We start from the raw sequence: 22,956 nt of genomic DNA on the forward strand, positions 1-22,956 counted from the left end.
TTTCATCATATATTATTATTAAATTTCACATAGAATCAAAATGTAAGAAAAATTATAAAACCATAAAACTATAAACAATCTGTCAAGTGGTAGAGATATTATTCTTCCAAATTGCCTGACCTTTTACAAATGGCAATTGGGAGACTGGGGTTTCAAAGTAGTTATTTTTTTTAATTCTGGTTATTCATGGCATGGATGATAGCAGGATGATATGTCACCCATGCTATTGCATGTTTATGGATCCTGTGGTGTCAGAGTCTATGTCACCATTTTTGTACCTGAGTGAATAATGATGTCCTCTTAATGGTGATGCTTCATGAGAGGACTGCTGTTGATTTGTACTTTGTTCTGACAAACTGAGGGTTACATAAAAGTGTGTGTGGGGGGTGCTGGGGAGGGGTGGTGGTGTTAGATTGACCAACTGTCCCAGTTTTCCAGAGACCCAGGGGTTTCCCAGGACATGGAACTTTCAGAACTAAAGCAGGTAGAGTCTGGGATGGTTGATCCAGCTAATCACCCTAGGTGTGTGTGCACTCAAGAACGAATTTTTGTTTTTAATAAAGTGGAGGTTAAAGATAATAAGTTTTTATGTTTAACATTGGAGTGAGGTTATTACCCAAAGTGCTTCATTCAGCCTTTTGCAAAATGAATCCCAGTACTTTAGACCAAATACTGGTTTCCTCTTAGTGATATTTTAGAGTCCTGAGCTCAGTATTTAAAAAAAAATTAAATGCCGGGCCAGTGGTTGAGCATTGGCCTATGAACCAAGAGGTCACGGTTCCATTCCCGGTCAGGGTATATGCCCAGGTTGCGGCTCGATCCCTTGTGTGGGGCATTCAAGAAGTTGCTGATCGATTATTCTCTCACATCATTGATGTTTCTATCTCTCTCTCCCTTTCTCTTTGAAGTTAATAAAAATATATTTTTTAAAAAATTAAGTTTCTGCTGTTGCTAATGTGCAGCCAGGTTTGAGAACCAGAAATTTAGGGTGACCTTATGGTCTCTCTGCTTGAACCCAGCTGCTGAATTTGTGGTGAGAATGGAAGAGATATTAAGAGAAGAAAAGATGATCCTCACTGTCTGTTTCTCTTCCCCTTTCTGACAATGAACTCTTCACTTGAGGGTTATTGAAGCTGCTGATCTCTGCAGTGGTTTGTTAGGCCATCAAGCATGGGTGCTTCTGGTTTAAACCACAGGGAGCTTAACGTTTGTGTCAAGTGTTAATGGATTAATAATTCTAATTTATAAACATCGAAAATCCTTCCTCCTTCAACATCATTAGACATAGAAGACCATATAGGCCAATCTTTTGACCTTGCACATGTGCAAAGGGATGCTTGGGACTGTTAAATGATCTCCCCATGTTGGCATGGCTGGTGAGCATCAGAGTTGGGACTTCACGCAGGTCTTCTGACTCCAAGTCCAAAGCTCTCTTCATAACGTCAACATGACTTATCACTTTTGAGTTTTCTTACCTTGACATTCATCACTATAGAAATGTCAAAGAAGTCAGAATTAATCTCCTTTACATTGAAATGATTTCTATTTGAATGAAATATTTAAATTACTTTAAATCTTGCATTGTATATTAATGTCTCAAAACTTTTTGAAAAAAGATACTTAGTATTTATTAAGATGTAAAACAAATAGGGTAGAATTAAAAGAAAGTGCATAATAAGATGAAAGGGAATTCACTTAGATTATAGTTATTTTACTTAAAGAAGAATTCTTTCTCTAGGCATTGGCCTAATAATTGGTGTCATTTATTGTGCAAATACACTCCATCTAGCATTACCCATATATTCTTTCCAGTCCTTACTATGTCCTTGCAATGTAATTGCTATAGTCAACATTTTACAGTAAAAGAAACTGTGCATAGAGAGCAGCCCAGTCAAACAATAGTTAACTGGCAGAGATTAGAATTGAACCCATTTTTATCTGGTCCTAAGACCTATAATGGATTTTTTATGATACAACATAGTATAGTGGTTTAGAGATTGAACTCTGAAATCAAACATCCCTGACACTTGGCAATCTTTGGGGAATTAATTAAACTTTTCTTCATCTGTGGAGTGGGGAGGTTAACAGAAAGAAATTATATGGAAAATTTAGCACATGTTTCGCTTAGAGTAGCAACTCAATAAATGTTAGCTATTGTTACAATTAACCTGATGAATTCAGGCAGTCTTTAATAAGTATGCATTCATTCTTACATATGCAGCTACCTTCTGGCACATCCCTGCCTGAAAGTACGTAAATCTATAAGTTCAGTAGATGAAAACTGAACTCACTAGCTCTCTTCTCTTTCAATTTTTCTCCATTTCTCCTCTGTTTTATTACTTCTGTGGGTGGCATCATCAGCCACTGACTAGGTTAAGTCAGAAAACAAGTAGCAACAAATGTTTTCTCCTTCATCCCCATCTCAAAGTCCAGCCCATTCCTAATTTTTAATCTTTCAGAGCTATTGTTTTTGCTTCAGCTCCTTATTTTGGATCTTTATTTTACCTCTTGAATATCTTTAAATTAGTTCTAGAGTGGTCTTTCTAAAATACATACCTGATCATATCACTGTTCTGCTTAATATTCTTCCCAGGCCCTTTCTCGCCCTCAAGAGAAGGTCCCGAGTGTAGTAAAGCACACAGACTTAATTGCTTACCTGAAACTCACCAGTGTTATTTCTGGCTTCTTTTGGTTCCCTGAATCTCTCAGGGTCTCTGAGGTTTTTATGCCTTTGCTAATGCCTCTTTCCAGATGGGCCCCTTCCCCACCAGGGTAATTTGTAAATCTTGAAGACTCAATATGGGTTTCACTCCCTCTGAGCAAGCCACTCAGACAGCCTCCTTCTTTCCCATGCTCTTAGCCTCTGCAATATGCTTCCATATCTTTGGGCATTTACCTCTATCCCAGGACGTACCCACAGAACTAAAGTCTTACCTGTTTATTTGCTTCTGTACTAAATTATAAACTAATTAAGAGTAATAGCAGGTCTTGTTCACCTTGTATACTTATTCAATAAATCTTTTCTTCAAAAGCTTTTATATACTGTTAGTAAGGCATGCTAATGAATAGCCTGACAAATTTTATATAGCCAAAATGTTATTTTAAGTATGGATTTCTGAGTTATGAATTCATGTTTCACTTACATTTTTAAAAATTGCATAAAATATGTAATATTAGTTTAACAGTATGTGATCAAAACAAAGTTGGGTCCTTAAACATTGTATTCTGCATTTTATATGTATCTTATTTTACCGTCTGGATTAGAGATTCTAGGAAATTTTAAGAGGTGAGCAATTAACTAAGATTTAACTTGTATGTTTGCCTGAAATTTTGTATTAGGACTTCATAATTACTTAGAAGCAGTTTAAGTTATATCCGATTATAGCTTACTACAGTTTTCAACTATAAGTTGCTCTTATTAATAGAAATAAATATGAATCAAATTATACATAGCAGTATCTATATTAATAACCAGAAGATCCTTTGATACTGTGAAATATGTATTAAAATAAGGACTGAGTAATATTTGTTGTTTTGATAGCTTCTATAAGAATTCTTACACATCAAGATATTTTATTTTCTTTTATTTTCTTTTTATTGCTTAAAGTATTACAAAGGGTATTACATATGTGTCCTTTTTTCCCCCTGCCCTTGACAATCCCCTGGCTTCCCCTACCCCCCAGTGTCTTATGTCCATTGGTTATGCTCATATGCATGCATACAAGTCCTTCGGTTGATCTCTTACCCCCCTCCCTCCTGCCCCAAAACCCTCCCTGGCCTTCCCGCTGCAGTTTGACAATCTGTGTGAGGCAGCTCTGCCTCTGTATCTATTATTGTTCAAAAGTTTATAATGGTCTCTATTATCCATGAATGAGTGAGATCATGTGGTATTTTTCCTTCATTGACTGGCTTATTTCACTTAGCATAATGCTCTCCAGTTCCACCCATGCCGTTGCAAATGGTAAGAGTTCCTTCTTTTTTTACAGCAGCATAGTATTCCATTGTGTAGATGTACCACAGTTTTCTAATCCATTCATCTACTGATGGGCACTTAGGCTGTTTTCAGATCTTAGCTATGGTGAATTGTGCTGCTATGAACATATGGGTGCATATATCCTTTCTGATTGGTGTTTCTGGTTTCTACATCAAGATATTTTAAAGTCCTATTTTGGTGGTGTTGAATATGCCACCATATTTTTTCAGGTCTGATTCATTCATATCTAAGTGAGAGAGGGAGTCTGGCCTCAATTTATCATCAAGGAGGAGGTTTGGAAAAAAAATATCTTTTGTTAATTTTAGGAACTATGTATTATGCCATAAAACATTTGTTGCTACTAAGTAAAACAAGGTAAAATGAATAAATTGCAGTTTACAGTAGGATTACTTTCCCTAATATTAAATACTAAGAGCCTGATTATTCCTACATAGGTCAATATTGTTACTGAATCAGTTAACTTATATTATTGATGACATGTTTTAGTTAGTGAGGTCTAAATTCATTCACATCTATTGGATCCATGTTATATTTTTTCAGAAATACATTTAGAAATTCATATGTATTTATAGATATTAATAGTATTTATGTTCTTGCATAAAACCTAATAACAATAATGCATATTAAAATTCTCAAGTTAGTTTAATAAATTAATCTTTCTGCCCTGTATTTCTCCCTTAGAATTCCAAATGGCTTCAAATTATTACTCTATACCATATATAATACTATATAGAGAGAGATTCTATAGTATCATCTTTGACTATAGCCATGATCCCATTTTTAAAACCTGTGCTGCTGTCTGAGCCATTTAGGCAGGTTTCTAGCTATTGTATGAATCAAATACATCATCCAACTTATTATAGAGATATAGAGCTTCAGAATCATCAGTTTCTGTCAGTGTTTCAACACTATGCTAGAAAACATTTTGATTAGTTTGTTTAAATCATTTTTTTCATTTTTGATCAAAATCCTGAAATGCTATTCTTCCATTGCTTTTTTCTTAGGTACTCTAAATCAATTTGAGCAGCATGCATACTTTTATTTTTAATTTTTTATTAAAATATAATCAAAATCAGATATTTTTTTGAGGCTCAAAATCTGTTGGAAGAATTTGTCCTTTAAACTCGCCAAAATAATCATGTTTACAGCATGTATTTTTTACACCATGCAAATAGACAACATACTCAATCGGATTCTGCTTAAAGCTAACATTATTTTCAGAACTGTAACTCAGTGGCCAATCACAGTTTTACTTTGCAATTGTATAATGGAATACCTACACTGAGAAATTACAAAGTAGATACATTAAATATATTTTAATTTTTATTAGTCATTAAGATTTATTCTTTCATTTTAAATATTTTTAAACTCTGAATTTTTATATTTTTCATGATTTTGTAAGGATTCATAAGAAGATTCCATTAATTATTATCTCCTATGATTTTCTCAAATTACAATTTAATTTATTACAATGTTTTCAAAAAATTTGGAACGCATAAATATAGAGAGGGAGAACCCCAGTTTGTACAGAATATGGCTTGTTATCACGTACCATTTTCTAGAATGTAAATATTGGCCTTTTCTTCTGTCAGCTCTAATCAGTTGATAGCAGCTGCCTATGTTGAGAAGGGACCTAAAGCCGCCTTGAGGCTCACTGAAAAAGTAACATATCTATTTAGTGCCATGGACTTGGTAAGGAGGAGGGTAGCACCAGAGCCCCATACCTGCTGACCCTGGGCTTTGTCAGCAGCTTGGAGCACTCTGTTTGAATAGTATAGATGTAAATAAGAGCTGTGAAATCTTTGGTTGCCAAAAGTCTTTCATCTAAATTTACAACTTACATGTGGTATATTAATTGTCCAGTAACTCTCCCTTATACATTAAAATGAAAACAACTGTTTATGATAGAAATGTCATTTGTTTATTTCATGTTTTTATAATCTTTCTTGTATTATAATTCACTTTTTATTTCTTAATTTTTTATTTTATTTTTCCAATTACAGTTTACATTCAATATTATTATTATTATTTTAATTAAATTTTATTGGGGTGACATTAGTCAACACATACATATAGGTTTCGTGGGTGGATTACTAACTCAGAAAATCTGTATATAGGACCATGTACCCACCACCCAAAGTCAAATCTCCTCCTGTCCCCTCATATTAGGTGAGGGGAAAAGGGGTCAATATTATTTTGTATTAGTTTCAGGTGCACAGCATATGGTTAGGCATATACTTTACAAAGTGTTCCCCCTGATATTTCCAGTACTCATCTGGCACTATACATAGTTATTACAATATTGTTGACTAAATTCCCTATATTGTACTTAACATCCCCGTGACTACTTTGTAACTACCAATCTGTATTTCTCAGTCCCTTCACATTTTTCACCCAGTCTCTCAACCCACCTTATAATCTTTGAGAAATGGGAAAAATGAAAGTAATGTAACTTTTTCTATAAGCAGTGATGGGAAATGCCCGGCCTGCAGATCATTTAAGGCTCATGAAATCATTTTGTTTGGCCCTGCCAAGGCATTAGGGGTGAGTTAATTAAATGTTTGACCAAATATAGCAGGCTAATTTTTAAGTTGATTATTTTGTATGGCCCGCAAATGATGTTATAAATATCTGAATGGCCCTTGGCAGAAAAAGGTTCCCCACCACTGCTACAAGGTATAGAGCAAGTAGAAATGTTCACTGATATAAAGAGTAACGTTCATTTGAACTCATTTTACTTATTAGCCACCAGTGTTTTATTATATAACGTATACTACTTAAAGTTGCATTCATGGATAGGCACCAATCACCACCAACCACTGCTTTATGGGATTCATCTCATGGACCCTTACAGCAGCCCTGTGTGGCAGGCTCTGTCATAAGCCCAGTCCAAAGAGAGCACGCTGAAGCTGAGCTTAGAGATCTTATTCAAGGTTGTGATAGCTAGAAAGCTGGGCTGATGGAATGCAAGCTCACATCGTCTTATTCCAGAATCCATGCTGCTGAACACAGCATTTTACCTGCTTTGATCAACTTATATGGTTTTCAGACCCTTCGGTACATTTGGTGTTTTAAAAGAATCTATTAAAACTCCCCTTGATCTCAACTTATTTAAACAAAGAGCAAAGATTTTAAATATCATGGGTAAGAAACGTAAGTTATTCCCCCATGAATACAAACCAACTGTACAATCATCATTAGTAAATATTTTGAACAGGCAGTTATAAGATAGCAGAATATGTGAAAGTTGAGTGAAAATTCAACAAATTCAATTAAATGTTTAAAGATTCCCCACTCTCTGTCAGGAACTCTGCTAAACTAACGATTAAAATATAAAGTACAATTCCTGTCCTCCCCAAAATTTCAGTTTAGCATAAGATTGTAAAATGTTATGTCAAGTTCTAAAGTTATTCTTAAATGAGATTTGGACAGTGGATATTCAGTGAATAATGGTGGAGAACAGCTATATTTGAAGCATAGTTTTAGGTGTTGGAAATGCTTGATGGACAAAATGGAGACATTGTTATTCTAATGGAGCTTATATGTAGTGGAGAGAGAACAGTAATAAATATAGTACGCTGGATAGTACTAAGTGCAAGGAGAAAAATGAAACAAGCAGGGAGGAGGATAAGAAGTTCTGGGGTCAAGCTGGGTGGGTGGGAAAAGCTACAGTTTTTGGAGAGTAATCAGGGGGATCTTACTGAGAAGGTGGCGTTTGTGCAAAGATTTGAAGATGCAGGAACAAGTCTGTGAATATGGGGGTGGGGGAAATTTGCTTTAGAATGAATAGCAAAAACTGAGGTGGCGGCATGCCAGTGGCATTGTATGTTCAAGGAACAGAAAAGAGGCCAGCGTTGGTGGCGGCAGTGGAGAAAACGAGGCAGGGATAGGAAGTTACCAGGATGTAGAGAGGGAGGAGTATGAACTGTGTAGGGTTTTCTAGGCGTTATAAAAGCTTGAGCTTTTCTCTGAGTGGCATGTGAAGCAATGGAAGAGCTTAGGGATGGCATGATGTAATTTAAGTTTTTAAAAGAGCACCATCTGCAATGAAAATAGTTGGTATGATGACAGGAGTAGAAACCAGGCTATTGTCAGTATCCAGATGTACAAAGGACAAGATAGCAGTGGATGTGCTGAGGATTGGATGTGAATTGTGGAACAGGGGAGTCAAAGATGACTTCAAGGTTTGTGTCCTGAGCAATGGGAAGAAGGTGATTGACTTTGACTGAGATGGGATGACTTAGAAGGAACAGATTGAGGGTGGAGATAAGGAGTTCAGTTTTAGACACGGTGGCAGAGACATTCCCGTGTTTTCACCAGTTCCATCTCATACAACTTTTTTCTGCTGCACTAAGGAGTACATTCCCTAGCCTCCTTCTTTTAATCAGTACCATTAACTAGTTCTGGCACATAAAATGCAAGGGAGAGGTTGTGCACACCAGTTCCAGGCTGAGGCAGTGGGAAGAAACCTCTCCACGATCCTTTGGGCTCTGTGTTCTCCTAGTGTGAAGAACGAGGAGGAAGCCTCAGGCTAAGATGGCAGAGACAAGAGACTGAAGAAGGCTGGACTCCTGAGGCACTGCATGGAGGATAGAGTCCCAAGAGAGTATTAAGCTACTGAGTTAACAGAGACATATTAAATTTTACCTGATATGAGGCAAATGTGTGGAAATGTTGGGCAGTCAGTTAGATGTAACCATTTGGAACTCAGGAGAGAAGGTTGGACTTGAAATATAAATTTGGGAAACTTCAGGGTATCAATGGTACTTAAAGGAATATTATTGGTTGAGATCATAAAGAGAGTAAGTCTAGATAGAGATCATAGTCTGTGACTTCCCCTTTGATGTGCTTTCTCCCAAATTTTCCAACAATCACATTGTGTATGGATTACTGGTTACTGGGTTCACCTCTCTCAGGGCAGCAAGAGCCAGCATACAGCTGATTAAGTATTGAGACGCCATTGATTTCTTTGCCTTTTTCGTCAAAAGTAACAAGAAGCCATGGATACTTTGAAGAAAATAGTCAACAAGTATTTATTATTTTCTCATTGTTGTGTTTGTAGATATGATGTTCCTAGCATTCCAACTTAAGAATTGACCTACATCAGGGTTTCTCAGCTTCAGCATTATTGACATTCGAGACCTGATAATTCTTTATAGTGGGGTGCTGGCCTGTGCATTATAAGACATTTTAGAAGCATTTCTGGTATCTATCCACTAGATGTCAGTAGCACCTACTTACCTCCCCCACTCTCTTGTTACAATCAAAAATGTCTTCTGGGGGGAGGTAACAATCACTCATCTATATTATATCTGCTTTCAGCACGTTTTTTATTTATATATTTATTCTCAGCAACATATCTGAGGAGGTTTACCTGAACATTTAATTAAATTATTGAGAAAATTTGGATGAATAGACAAACACATGGTAATACAGAATTTAAGCAAGAAAGCAACATTACATTGCCAAGTTAACCATACAGAATAATAAGCACTATGCTATCAGCGGGGGAAGTCTGTTCAAGAAAGGTCAAGAAAGGAATTACTAGATAGGCTAGGTCATTCCTTAACTAGGTCTTGAAAGAGGGGGTGACATTGGATGGACCTGACAGGACCCAACCTGGCCCAGTGAATAGCAGGAATGGAGACTCATAAGTACAAAATATAATGCAGGAAGGCCCACCCAGGAACTGTGGATAGATCAGAATACTGAATCAGAAGCTCTGAGGGGATGAAAATATAGAGCGGTGGGGAATCTCATTGAAAAGTTCTGAGACCAGACTGGAAAGAGCTTTGAAGTAGAAGGAGGAAGATGGATCAGGAGAGACAGAGAAGAGAGAGTAAGGGAAGCAAAGAGAATATCAGGATAATAATGTTCAGAGCCAATGGCCAAGATAACTTCCAGGAGGAATTAGTCATCACTGTCTGACTTCTCAAGAGGAAGAACAGAATGGGAACTGAGCAAAAGGCTGTTTCATTTGTTGATTAGAAGGTCATCGGTGGCACTTTGGTCTACAGCCCCATTGGAGTTGTGGCAAGAAGAGGCATCTCAGGGGCTCACCATAGAAAAGATGATGAGGAAGTAAGAGGCAGCTGGTGCAACTGAAGAAGATAAACAGAACAGTAACTGAAAGGAGCACCTTTTCAAACAAGAGGAGGCTTGAGTGTGGTGGGTGACAGGGGAGAAGATTCAGGTGGAGAATAGAGTCAGCAGAAGGGATGCTGGGGCCCAGTGGAGGTCCGCATAAAGAAGATAACCCTCAGACACTGAAAATGTTAGAGAATGCATGCATCCTTGCATAGTCCAGGGTGCCCTCCCCTGATGGCATTCGTTTTCTTGGTAACATGGGAAGGAAGGGCATTTGTTCACGCAAGGGCAAGGTCAGGAAGCAGGTTGGCACATGTAGGATTAAGGATCTAAGTAGGATAAAGATTAACAATGGCCATTATTTTTTCAAATGGCAGGTGAGCTTCTAGAACTCAATACGTAGATTATTAAGAGACGTTTTTAGTTTTTCTTTAGCAAAGCGGGTTGCATTGACTAAGACTTAAGACTCTCTGTTAGCATTGAAAGTTTATTTTTTTTTTTTGCATAGAAACCATTAAGAAGAGACAAGAGAAAAATAAACACTTTGTGGTTAATGAAAATGCCTCTCATCTTTGGAAGAAACTGCTTGCTCTGTTTTCTTTGGATATCATTATATCCAACAAAAAGAAGAGCCTATTTATTTAGACGTGATTGGGTCAAATTTAACAACAGTGTCAGACTGAAAAAGTACTCTCGAAGTATATGGAATTCTGTCATTTCAAATCTTCTTGGATTAAGAATGGCTTTCTCTGCTCAGATTCCTTTAGGATGCAAATACCCTTGTAAGGGTTAGTATGTTAAGGAGTTCATGTGAACGCTCTTGGCAGGAACCAGGATGGCAGGGTGAAGAAAGTTTGCAAAAAAGCAAATGAAAGTTTTAAAAGAAAGGCAAACATTGACTGCTTACTTTGCTTAGCTTTCATTATTTTGCCCAAATTGCTGTGGATGACACATGTAAACAGGGAATTATAACTAGATTGTGAGCTCCATCTGCTCACAACTGACACTTACATACCAGTAGTCCTCACTTGGGCTTTCTAAGTGCTTTATGTATGTAACTCATTTATCACAACTGATTACATACCAGTAGTCCTCACTTGGGCTTTCTAAGTGCTTTATGTATGTAACTCATTTAATTCTCACACAGTTTGATGAGGTGGGCACTATTATTATTATCCCTTAATTTATAGGCGAGGGGTCACTCAGCTAGTGGATTTATATATGTATATATTGATTTTTAGAGAGAGAAAGGGAGAAGGAGAGAGTGAGAGAAACATCTATGTGAGAACGAAACATCAATTGGCTGCCTCCTGCACGCTTCCTAACTAGGGTGGAGCCTCCAACCTGTGCTTAGGCCCTGACCCATAATTGAACTGGCAACCTTTCAGTGATTAGGACAATGCCCACACAATTGAGCCACACAAACCAGGGCGGTGGGTGAGCAGGATTTTAATCCAGGTACTCTGGCTCCTGAGCTGACAATATTAATTGCCAGGGGAATCTGCTGGGAAAATACCCTATTTATTTTTTCATTTCTGACTCATGCCTGCAAACAAAAAATCTTGAAATGTTTTGAATTTTCATACATATGAAGAAAACAAATTGCATCTGTGTCTGTTTTTTTCTATGATCATTTTCTTCAATTTGCTGATATATCACATCAGAATGGTGTGAAAGGGGTGGACTGAGGACTATAAAATAGATGGTTTTCAATTACTGATTGAAAAAGGGGCTTAGGTAGAAATAGGAGACTGTGCTCGTTTTTCCACCCCAGGATTTTTAGGAAGAGAAGGGCACACTTACATTTCTTTTACCGTAAATGTCTTGCCCACTTTACGTCCTTTTCATGTTGTCATGCTTGATATGAAGGCCTGGAGGACTTTTTTTATAGGTGATTGGGACTTTTAGAGATGGCCTTATTCAAATTCTTTATTTTAGAGATGCAAAAAATCAAGGCTGAGATAGCTTATGCTCCTTCTCAGGCTAAGTCTAGCACAACACAGGGTGTTTTGAAATGAGACTTTTTGGTTTGTTTCAACCTTCACATTAAAACTTGAATTTTTTTCTATACAGGGTTTTAACATCTGAAAATTAAAATCAGCCCCTGGAAACTTGTGTTAAGTTATTGCTTCATTTGGGGATTGATGAGACAATTTTATTTGAGCTTCCACTAAAGTTGTTGGTAGATCGGGGTCATTTAAGAAAAGCTAAAGCAAAGGTGTGAAACACTTTATTTTACATGTTTGTTTTTCTCTCAGTTATTATTTACTGCTCAATCAGCATTAACAGAAGAAAAATAAATTTGGCTGCTAAGTTACTCTGGTATAGGATTTCAAAGGGCCTTATTAGAGAGGGATGTAATTTCATCCTCTGGGCCTTTTATATAACAGAGTGCATATTTGGGTTACCTTATTTTGACCCGGAATTAAACAATAGATTAGAGATGTGCACAGGAAGTTAAAGTATGCAACAAAGATTAAAACGTATATTATGGTTGTTTTTTCAAACTGCTCAGGCTGTCTTTATACTTAATAACTTTATTTTTGCTAACTCTTATCTGAATAGTCCCTGCCTCAAAGTTTTCTGTTTATTTCACAAATTTTATAAAATCTAGATATTTGATAACTACTATGTGTAATTAGTGGTTTTTAAATGCATAACTTTGACAAATTGATACGCATTAATGGTTTTGTATACTGTTTAACGACATAGTTTAGTTATGAGGTTCAGTAATAAAAAACAGTAGATGTCACAGATCATAACAATACTTCACATATTAAATATTAAGGGAAGTAAGCTTGAAAGTCTGTAAGTTCAAAGTAAAAAGCCTTTACGACTTCAGTTTTGAGAGCATTTTCATAAGGTGAAAGAGACACATAATGTCAGGGTACTGCTAACTCTAGCTTCTAGCAGTGCATTGTATCCTTCATGAGACTCTTAAAGGTAGTCATCTCTGCTCCTTCACCCCAGGACTGACTGCTCCCCCTTCTTCAGTACCCTGTGATTTGCATGATCATATCCTCACCGATTCACATTTGGGGTGATTGTTTCCATCCTCACTCTGAGACTGTGGAATTCTTATTTTGTTTCCATGAAGTAAAGTTTGCATTGGCTGAGGTCCCGGTTAGACTGATGCTTTTTCCTCATTTTGTTTGTTTGTTTAATATCTTAGATTTTGAAAGTCATTCAAAGTTAAAGGACTTGCATATTATCCTGGGAAGATAATTTGTGATGGAAACCCTTTGTGAATAATCACAAGAGGCATTTAAATGTTTGTTAAGTAACTTGTTATCGACTGTTGGATAAGAGGTTGTTCTGAGTGCTCTTCTGCTGAGCATTTATATGGCACTTACTGTAATGGTATCTGCTTACTTTTTGGATGATTCAGACACATTCCATTGTGCACTAGTTTCTCCACAGCAGTAAATCAGGAATCATCAATGATAATTTTAGCTTATGCATAATTATATTTTAGAATGTTGAATGAATGTGCTAATGTACAAGTGAGTAAATTTTACATTGAATGTTTCTGATTGAGTAGTTTTAAGATTTTAATGGTAAACTAATTTCCCCTCTTAGTTTGTCACTATTTCTTATACTAGGAATTGTATGTATAGTATTTTAATATTTGAGCCCTTAATGTCAAGCTTGAGATTTAAGGAAATTAATTGAAGGCCTTCAGGATATTGGTGTTTGTTGCATGAATTGACTGTTGATGTTGAGATCTTAAGGCTCAAAGTTACTTTGCTGTTCGATCCTATTAGGTTAAGTACACAAGGAATTGGCAGGGGTGAGGGGATGTGCTCCCAATGCCTGGCTTTCTCTGTCTTTGGGACAAATAACAGATTTGGGAATTGATAGAAAAGGACAAATTTTGTTTTATTATAATTTTTATCAGACTTTATTAAACAATATCTTTTGACATTTGGATGTATAGGAAAAAGCTCCCAGAAATTTATGTATGTTTATTTACATGGTTTTGTTATTTTTCTAAATGTCCTTTTGGCAAAGTCTTTGCATGTTTAAGCTTGGAGACTGCATATACCAGTCAGTCCATCTCTTATCATTTCACAGATGTAATTAGAGTGAACTAAGGACCAGGCAGATTAAAGAGGCTGTTCAGGTGGGCAGTAGAGTCAGGATTCAAGCTTGGATTTTTAAGACTCAAATTGTATCCTTTACAATCTCAGCATGCTTGGTTTTCTTCATGTCCCAGTGCTTTCAACAATGCCATTTGTTGAAGTTTTGAGTCCAGGGGACCTGTCATTGTTGGATTTTTTGAAATCACACAGGGTATAAACCATTACTGAAAATTTCAGAGAGATTTGAATCCCCACCATATCCAATTGCCAGTATTCCACACCACAGTGAAAACCCTTAGCTAAGATTTCTCATCCTTGATGAAATAACCCGAGGCTTCTTACACTGAACCCAACCTTAGTGCCCCGGGGCACAGAAAGAGTGTCAACTAATATTAATTGACTGTGAGGAAAATGTCATTAGTAAAAATGATCTAAAGAAATTATATAAGCATTGCAAAGAAAGTTCCTATTTCATATTCTGTATTGTCCACATCAAGAGCTGTTTTATTAGTCATGTTTTCCTTTCCGTTTTTGTTTCTTTGAGACTTGGAAGTCACCATGAGCTCAGTGGCAGCAATGGCTTTCACACCCTGGATTCTGGTACACTTCACAAATGCCCACACCTATGCCATACCCTCTCTCTCTCCTTTAATGTGACTTAGACTATTTATCCCTTATTTTAAAGCAGATTGTATTATAAGCTACCAGAAATTCTTTTTTTCTTTTCTTTTAGAAATGAGGGAGACTCTATGAAAATTTAATATTAATATTCATGCTTCTTTTCTACAATATGGAAGATCGGAGATTGAGTCCATATAAAACACTGTTCAGGGTTTCTATTTAAATTACTAGCCAACAATTGTAGAAGACATTTTCAGTTGCCTGGTAGTCATCTACCTCTTTTCTTTTTTGTTAATAGAATCCTGATTTTGTTGAGGGCCACCCAACTGTCCTAGATGTTGAATTGGTTGAAGCCAGATTTATGGTAATTTTAGTATTTTTTGAAAGTAATTGGTATAGTGTTGGGCAAGTGACCCCAGGGGCTTCTGGGAAAGATCTTATTTCATCTAAATATAGTGCTGCAGGAAGGAGGCCTCCTTTCTCTCATCCCATCATTGCTTGCTGCTGAGAAGGCTATTGCAGGAGCATGTGCTGCGTTAGCCATTCTCTGACAATGAGGTGATAAGCCTAAGAATGAAAAGCCAACATGCGAAGGATGGCCAAGCAGAAGGACAGAGAGAAGAACTTGCATCGTTGATGAAATTATTGAGATGCCAAGCCTGGCACATCTTCCTTTCAGACTTCTTCCTTGTGAGATAATTATGTTTCTTAATTGAGATATTCTGTTACATTTGTTAAGATTTTTGTGTGTGTTTTCACTTCTTGATGGAAATGAAAGAAAACAGAAGTTATTTTTCCTGTCCTTAGGATCACAAAACTGACTTTTAAAAATGAGATTATAATTCTTCTAAAACTAGGGATTGCCTTATTTAATATGTTTTAATTTTTAAATTTTTATTGTTGTATTATTTATATACAACAAACTGTGAGTGTGCATATGTGTGTGCATTCTTGGATACAAATCCTTTATCAAATATATATATATATATATATATATTTTGTAGAATGTTTCTCACATACTGTCTTTCTTTTTCAAGGTCTTAGTAGTGTGTTAATTACAAAAAAAGAAAACAAAAGAAAAAAGTAAAGAAAAACAAACCTACTGGGATGTCGATTGACATTGCATTGAATCTGTAGATTAAATGGGGAGAATTGACTTCTTAACAATGAACATTTATTGTCTTCTGGTTCATGTCTTCTTTAATTGCTCTCAGCAATGTTTTATAATTTTCAGCATACAGATCTTGCACAGCTTGTCAGATTCTTAGTCTTTCATATTTTTTATGCTGTTGCAAGTTTTTGTTTTTAATTGTTCCTTGTATATGGAAATAAGTTGCTATTGGTATAATGATCTTTAATTATGCAACCTTGCCAAATAATTATTAGCTCTTACTATATTAGGTTTTCTATATAGACAGTCATATTGTCTGTAAATAAAGACAGTTTTAGTTTTACATTCCTCCATCTACTTACCTTTTATTTCTCCTTATTGCTCTATCACAATGGCTAGAAATCCCAGTTCAATGTTAAATAGCAGTTGAGAAAACATCCTCAATACCTCTTGACATCAAGTTTAGGGTAAAATCTGTAGAAGTGCACAGAAAGTCTCAAATGAAACTTCTTTACATTATTTTTTTAGTTTATTTTCCCATCACCATTTACTCCCTCTCTGCCCTCTTCCACCTCCACCCACCTCCCACCAGTCCCCCTCCCCTGCAATCACCACACTCTTGAAAAATCATGTAAAGAAAAAAAAAATAAGTACAAATTGTAGTTACAGAATAGTCATGGGGATGTAAAGTACAGCACAGGGAATATAGTCAGTAATATTCTAATAACTACATATGGTGTTAGGTGGTTACAGAATTTATTGGGTGCTGGGGCTGACCAGCAGCCCCTGAATGACGGATGAACAGATTACTCTGACACAGTTTGACTGTGGGGGAGAGGACTAAGGGACGGCCTGGCCGACAGCAGGCAGGCAGCCTCGATTGCCTGCCTTGTTAGCCTTTTATTGGAATTTTTCTCTTTAGATATAATCAATAGGGTGAGTAATCTTGGGAGGACACATGTGTTTACATTGTCCTCTAGGCAAGGGCATCCAGGGATTAAGCATTAGGATTCCCGTAAACACCCGGAGTCTGCATATGCACAGACTTGTTTGGAAAGGTCAAGGAATAAGTAGGGGCGCCGCCTTTGACACTCCCCTAAGTTTCCCCTAACTCAGAATTCCAATAAACAGGACAGGCGGCCTACCACACACTTCCCTTTTACCAGAACATCCACCTTACAGACGTTCCAACCAAGTCTCTTGTGCTCCCCAACAATTGGCGTGATCACTTAGTAAGCTATATAATGGCTCATTATTGATCTTGAAAACATTCACATTATTCATTCTCCTCTATATCTTTATGTGTTGAAATATAAAATAAAAATTTAAAACTTAATAGTTAAATTACCTTACTCAAACCCCAAACATTGATGGAAGTGATGGTTCAGGAAGATGTGTTATATTTAATCCTGTGTTTTTTATAGCATCTTTCTTAAAATCTAATTTGAGAAGTAAGTTAAATAATAAAATATGGGTCACACAAAATATATCTAAAGAATACAAAGCAATGTAAAAAAAAAGTGGATCTTGTAGAACACCACACTGAGTTATGTTGTAGGTCCTATTATTAATTTATCTCAGGCCTCTACAACCAGATTCTAAGTGGTATATTTGCTATAATTGTTGAACATATTAACATATCATCCTATATAATAAAAGGCTAATATGCAAATTGACTGAACATCTGAACGACCAGTTATTATGATGTACACAGACCACCAGGGGCCAGATGCTCAACACAGGAGCTGCTCCCTGGTGGTCAGTGTGCTCCCACAGGGGGAGTGCTGCTCAGCCAGAAGCCCTGAGGCCCTCCCCTCCCGCCCCCTTCAGTGCACGAATCTTGTACTGGGCCTCTAGTAGTTACAGAAAGTCTATAGTTTTGGGTCATTACAATTCACCCTTACTGTTGGACATTCTGTGAGTTTGGGCAAATGTGTAATGGCATGTATCCATCATTATAATATCAAACAGAGTATTTTTACTGCCCTGGAGATTCTCTGTGCTCCACCAATTTGTCCATTTCCTTCCCTAACCCCTGGTAATCACTGATCTTTTTACTTATTTTTATTTTTTAAGAATATTTTATTGATTTTTAAAGAGAAAGGAAGGGAGAGGGAGAGAGAGAGAGAGAAACATCAATATGAGAGCCATGCATTGATTGGCTGCCTCCTGCTCGCTTCCTACCCACAATGGAGCCTGTGCAACCCACGCATGTGCCCGGGAATTGAACTGGCAACCTCCTGGTTCATGGAAACAATGCCCAACCAAGTGAGCCACACTGGCCAGGGCAACCACTGATCTTTTTACTGTTGCCATAGTTTTGCATTTTCCAGAATGTTATGTAGTTGGAATCATACAATTTGTAGCCTTTTCAAATTGGCTTATTTCACTGAGTAATATATTTTGAAGGTTCCTCCATATGTTTTCATGGCTTGATAACTTTTTTTTAACACTGACTAATATTTCATTGTCCGGAGATACATACTTTCATTCACCTACTGATGGACATTGTAGTTGCTTCCAAAATTTGACTGTAAACATCTGTGTGCAGGTTTTTGTGTGGACATAATTTTCAAATCCTTTGGGTAAATGCCAATGGGTGTCATTGCTGGAATGTATGGTAAGAGTTTAGTTTTTTAGAAGCTGACAAATGATTTTCCACAGTGGCTGTATCAGTGTGCATTCTTACCAACAAGGAATGAAAGAGTTCCTGTTGCTCCACACCCTCCTCAGCATTTGGTGGTGTCAGTGTTTCTGATTTTGGCCATTCTAATAGACATGCAGTGGTATCTCGTTTGAATTACAGTTTCCCTGATGACATATGTATATCATCTTTGCACCTGTATATCATTTGCCATCTGTGTATCAGATGGGATTGAGCTTGATCATTATAGAGACACAGAAGGAAGGCTTCTCAAAAAATAAAAACACCTGTTACTTATCAAACTTGGGCTTGGGTAGTAACTGTAGAAGTGATGAGATGTGAGATGTATTTCAAAGGCAGAGCCAACAGGATAAGCTAATGTATTTGATGTGGGGTGGGAGGAAAAGAGAGGGTCGATAATGACTAAGTTTTTGACCCTAAGTACTATAATGAGAAAATCTTTAGGAGGGAAGATTGGCAAGGAAATCAAGAGTTCAGTGTTTATATAATGTGGGTTAGGTTTTTCCTCCCCTAAAAGGCTTATCATTTCCAGCACCTTTGTTGGTCTTCTTTTTACTTTATCACTTATTGTTCATTTATCAGATATCCATTTATGTCCATTATGGCATACATAATTATGTTATTCAAAGCTTCAATTTTACCATTTTTTATTACTTAACCTATCAAATTTTTGGAGGGACAGGGGTCACTGAATCTGTTAATTACCAACATAGGTGTGTTAAGATCTTTCATTGTGATGGTGGATTTATAATTTTATCTTACAATGCTATTTTGGCTTTATACATATTAAAGTTATGTTATTAGGTTTATGCACATTTAGAATTGTTAATTCTTCCTGGTGAATTAACTTTTATTATGTGTTAATATCTTTGTCAAATGCCCTTTGCCTTCAGGTCTATGTGGTTACAACCATTGTTCTTTTGGCTAGTTTTTGTGTTCCTGTTTTTGAGCTCATGTTGTTTTGAACTTTAGCTGTGGGAATCCTTTGGGGTCTGGATTTAAAATATGTTCCTCCACAGAGAACTTGAATTTGCTCCTGCCAGATGCCTGGAAGCCCTATCATCTGGGGTTCATTTAAACTCAAGTTTGATTTAGGTTTTGTTGGCAACCCATGTAGCATGAATGTTGAATACCAAATTGAGTGATTGTGGGCTTGTGGTTAGGAATCCTCAGGAAAGTGTTTTCTGATTTTTTTTTAAACCCAAGCCAAGGTCAGGACAGGCATGTGGCCCCCTCACCATCCTCTGAAAGATGGGGCTTTTTCTACTTTATCATTGAGGGTAAAGCCATTCAGTGATCCCACCTTGATGTGAATGTCCCAGATATAATACCCATTCACTCAAAGGAGTTTGGACTCCTGACTTTGCCTCAGCAAAACCCAACTTTGCGTCCACTGGGGATGGACACCAGGCAAAACCCAATCTGTGTTCACTAATCCTGCAGATTTTCCAGTCTTCTCATTTCCTCTGAGGAATTGCCTTACTTTCCTACCATCTCAGATATGCTTTCAAAGGTATTTAATTTTTATACAGCATGTTTACATCTGCCTGACCAGGTAGGATCTCTCTGAACATCTAGTCCATAATAGTTCCTAGTGACATGCAAGGTTGTAAATACATGAAGGGTTTGAAGCCAAGCCCAGCATTGTGGTTTTTGTTCACCAGTTTTATAGGTAAATACCTTCTGGCCACATGAAGATCTTCATCTCCAATAACCTTTCACTGAGTGGTTTTAGCATCTATTAACAATTATTGACTGTTTCGCTGAGGGCTTTGAAATGGTGACTTTCATTATCTATTATTTCAAGATGCATTATTTGCCATTTTTCTATAAAGAAGAGCATTCTTTTCTGACCTATAGACGTTTTTCTCTTATTGTGGTCTCATGGATTATTTTTAATTAAATAAGACTAATCCTTTCTGTCATTATTTTTGGTACCTAAACTGTGCCGAATTTAAGTGGGAGGCCCTCAAACCAACTCCTGTGTTCTTTTCACTGCCCCGCTTAAAACTTTGAGGTCATCTTTGCTTTTTGGAGCAAGAAGATATTGTAGGCTTGTTTTGTACTGTCCCTTCAGTAGATCTGGAATTAGCCATTTTTCCCAAGGAGCCCTGCTTCTGCTGGTGGAAAAGGACATTTATAAGCCAAGCTCGGAGTTCTAGATGTGCTCATTGCTATTGGAGTGTTATTGCATTTAGGTCCTTTTAGTGGAAATAAATAGAAAATCTAATTTTGAAATCATAAGTTTAGACTAATATTCTTAGCTTATAGAGTTTATTTGCTCTAAAACAAAATCAATGTTAGAAATGATTACACAGTGGTTAGTGGTTTGTACTGGCTGTTTGACCTTGGACAGTTTACTTGACTGCACTTCATCTTTCTTAGCTTCCACATGTACAAAATCAGAATAATAAAGTTACCTACATTAGCAGGTTGTTGTGAGAAGTGAGGGTGTTGATATATGTAATTGGTTAGAACTATCTCTGGCTCAGAGTATGCACTTTATAATCATATGCTAAAAATGTTAGGTTAGAACTTACATAACTACTACTGTTTGACCATTTTGACATACAGAAATGAGAATTTCATGTGGTTCAATCTAATAAATGTGTGAACTTCTTCCTTCACTGAGTGTCTGTTAGGGACTGGTACCATGCTTTGCAGTAGACACTTCAAGATAAGTACAGAAGTTCATGACCTGAAGGAATTGAGAGATAAGTGATAGGTCTGTTAGTAAAGTTTCCCAATAGTGCTCTTAATGTAGTGAGAGAGTAAGGTAGGACTCTTCTTAGGTTATCATGAGTCACTTGGGGGAAAGAAACAAAGTCTGGAAGTCTAGAGAATGAGAAGGGTGGGATTATAGATTGGAGTTCCCTGACTTAAGGTGGGAACTCCTGTGGGATGTCCCTAGGAAGCAAATTAAATAAATAGACCACGTGTGTGCAGTACTGTGTATAATTTTACCAAAAAAGTTCTAATAATCATCAATCTATTTCCATAATGTGACAAAAATTAACCTATGCATATTAGAATCCTACTTATTCCTTTGTTGACTCTTCTAAAATTATTTTCTTTGCATCTTTCGTGTGTGTCATAAACTCAATCCCATAGTTGTATTTTTGCCATTGAAATGTTGCCATTAAAATGAAGCTAACATACTGTTATCCTTCCTAATTGATCAGCAAATAGCAATTTATGTGATGAATGTTAGTAGTTTATTCTTTGATTCTCTCATCATATTGTATTAAATGTTAATGAACGAGAATAACACAGGATTAGCACAAATATTTGCCTGAAGATAGCTGATTTTTCTTTAAATCTAGTGTCTTTTATTACCCAATGTTTAGTGAATCTCAATATTAATCACAAATATTTGTACAAAATGTACTGTAACTTTGGTTTCTTTTAAGAGTGATGCGTGCTTATACTGGCTCTTGTTATTTTTAGAGGAGCTTGACTTGCTGGAAGTGTCAGAATGGAGAAGTATTATGAACACCTTCTCACAAAGTTGCCTTTTAAAACTTCTCATAAGCACAATAGCTAGATCGTTACCACATTGCTCTACTGGCCTTCTAAGTGTTCTGTATGTCTGATTATTTTTATAGGGCTTATAAAATTAAAAGCAAAGTTGTTTTTTAAAAAATATATATTTTATTGATTTTTTTACAGAGAGGAAGGGAGAGGGATAGAGAGTTAGAAACATCGATGAGAGAGAAACATCGATCAGCTGCCTCCCGCACACCTCCCACTGGGGATGTGCCTGCAACCAAGCTACATGCCCTTGACTGGAATCGAACCTGGGACCTTACAGTCCGCAGGCCGATGCTCTATCCACTGAGCCAAACCGGTTAGGGCTAAAAGCAAAGTTTTTACAAAATTCTAGGAAACTTCATTTTGCTGCAGGCCAACTCTAGCTGGGACTTGAATTTTCATACCATATGTTTTATATTTTCTACACTTTTGACTATAATGAGACTGGCATATCCATGTGAGTCATGCTGGTGAATAGTGTGTGTGTGTGTGTGTGTGTGTGTGTGTGTGTGTGTGTGTGTTTATGCTCTGTAGCAAGGTCCTAGAACATGTGTAATTATTATAATTATAAAAATCTATTGAATGGCCTCGATAAGAAACCTTAAATATGTAAGCTATTCATTAAAAACCCTTTAGAAATGAATTCCTTAAAGAAAACATGATGACTAAATGTTTATCTTTTAAACATTATACTATTGGATTCAAAACACATGATGAAAATGCTAACTAACCACCGTTGTCTTTGGCTGGTGAGTTTTTCCTTTGTGCACATTTTGAATTTCCACATTTTCCCTTGGTGCACAATAATATCAAGATGTTAATGGATTCCTGGATGCATTTTGGGGTTCTTTTTGTGTGAAAAAAA

At 36.7% G+C, this 22,956-nt stretch overlaps 1 protein-coding gene across 5 annotated transcripts in view; it reads left to right on the forward strand.

The window, feature by feature from the left end:
* Window positions 1-22,956, forward strand: part of EYA4 (EYA transcriptional coactivator and phosphatase 4) — a 233,608-nt gene that overhangs the window by 32,771 nt on the left and 177,881 nt on the right. The gene's annotated exons all lie outside the window — the stretch shown is intronic.

Source organism: Myotis brandtii, unplaced genomic scaffold, assembly GCF_000412655.1.
Source record: "Myotis brandtii unplaced genomic scaffold, ASM41265v1 scaffold123, whole genome shotgun sequence".
In the NCBI taxonomy this organism is placed as follows: Eukaryota; Metazoa; Chordata; class Mammalia; order Chiroptera; family Vespertilionidae; genus Myotis; species Myotis brandtii.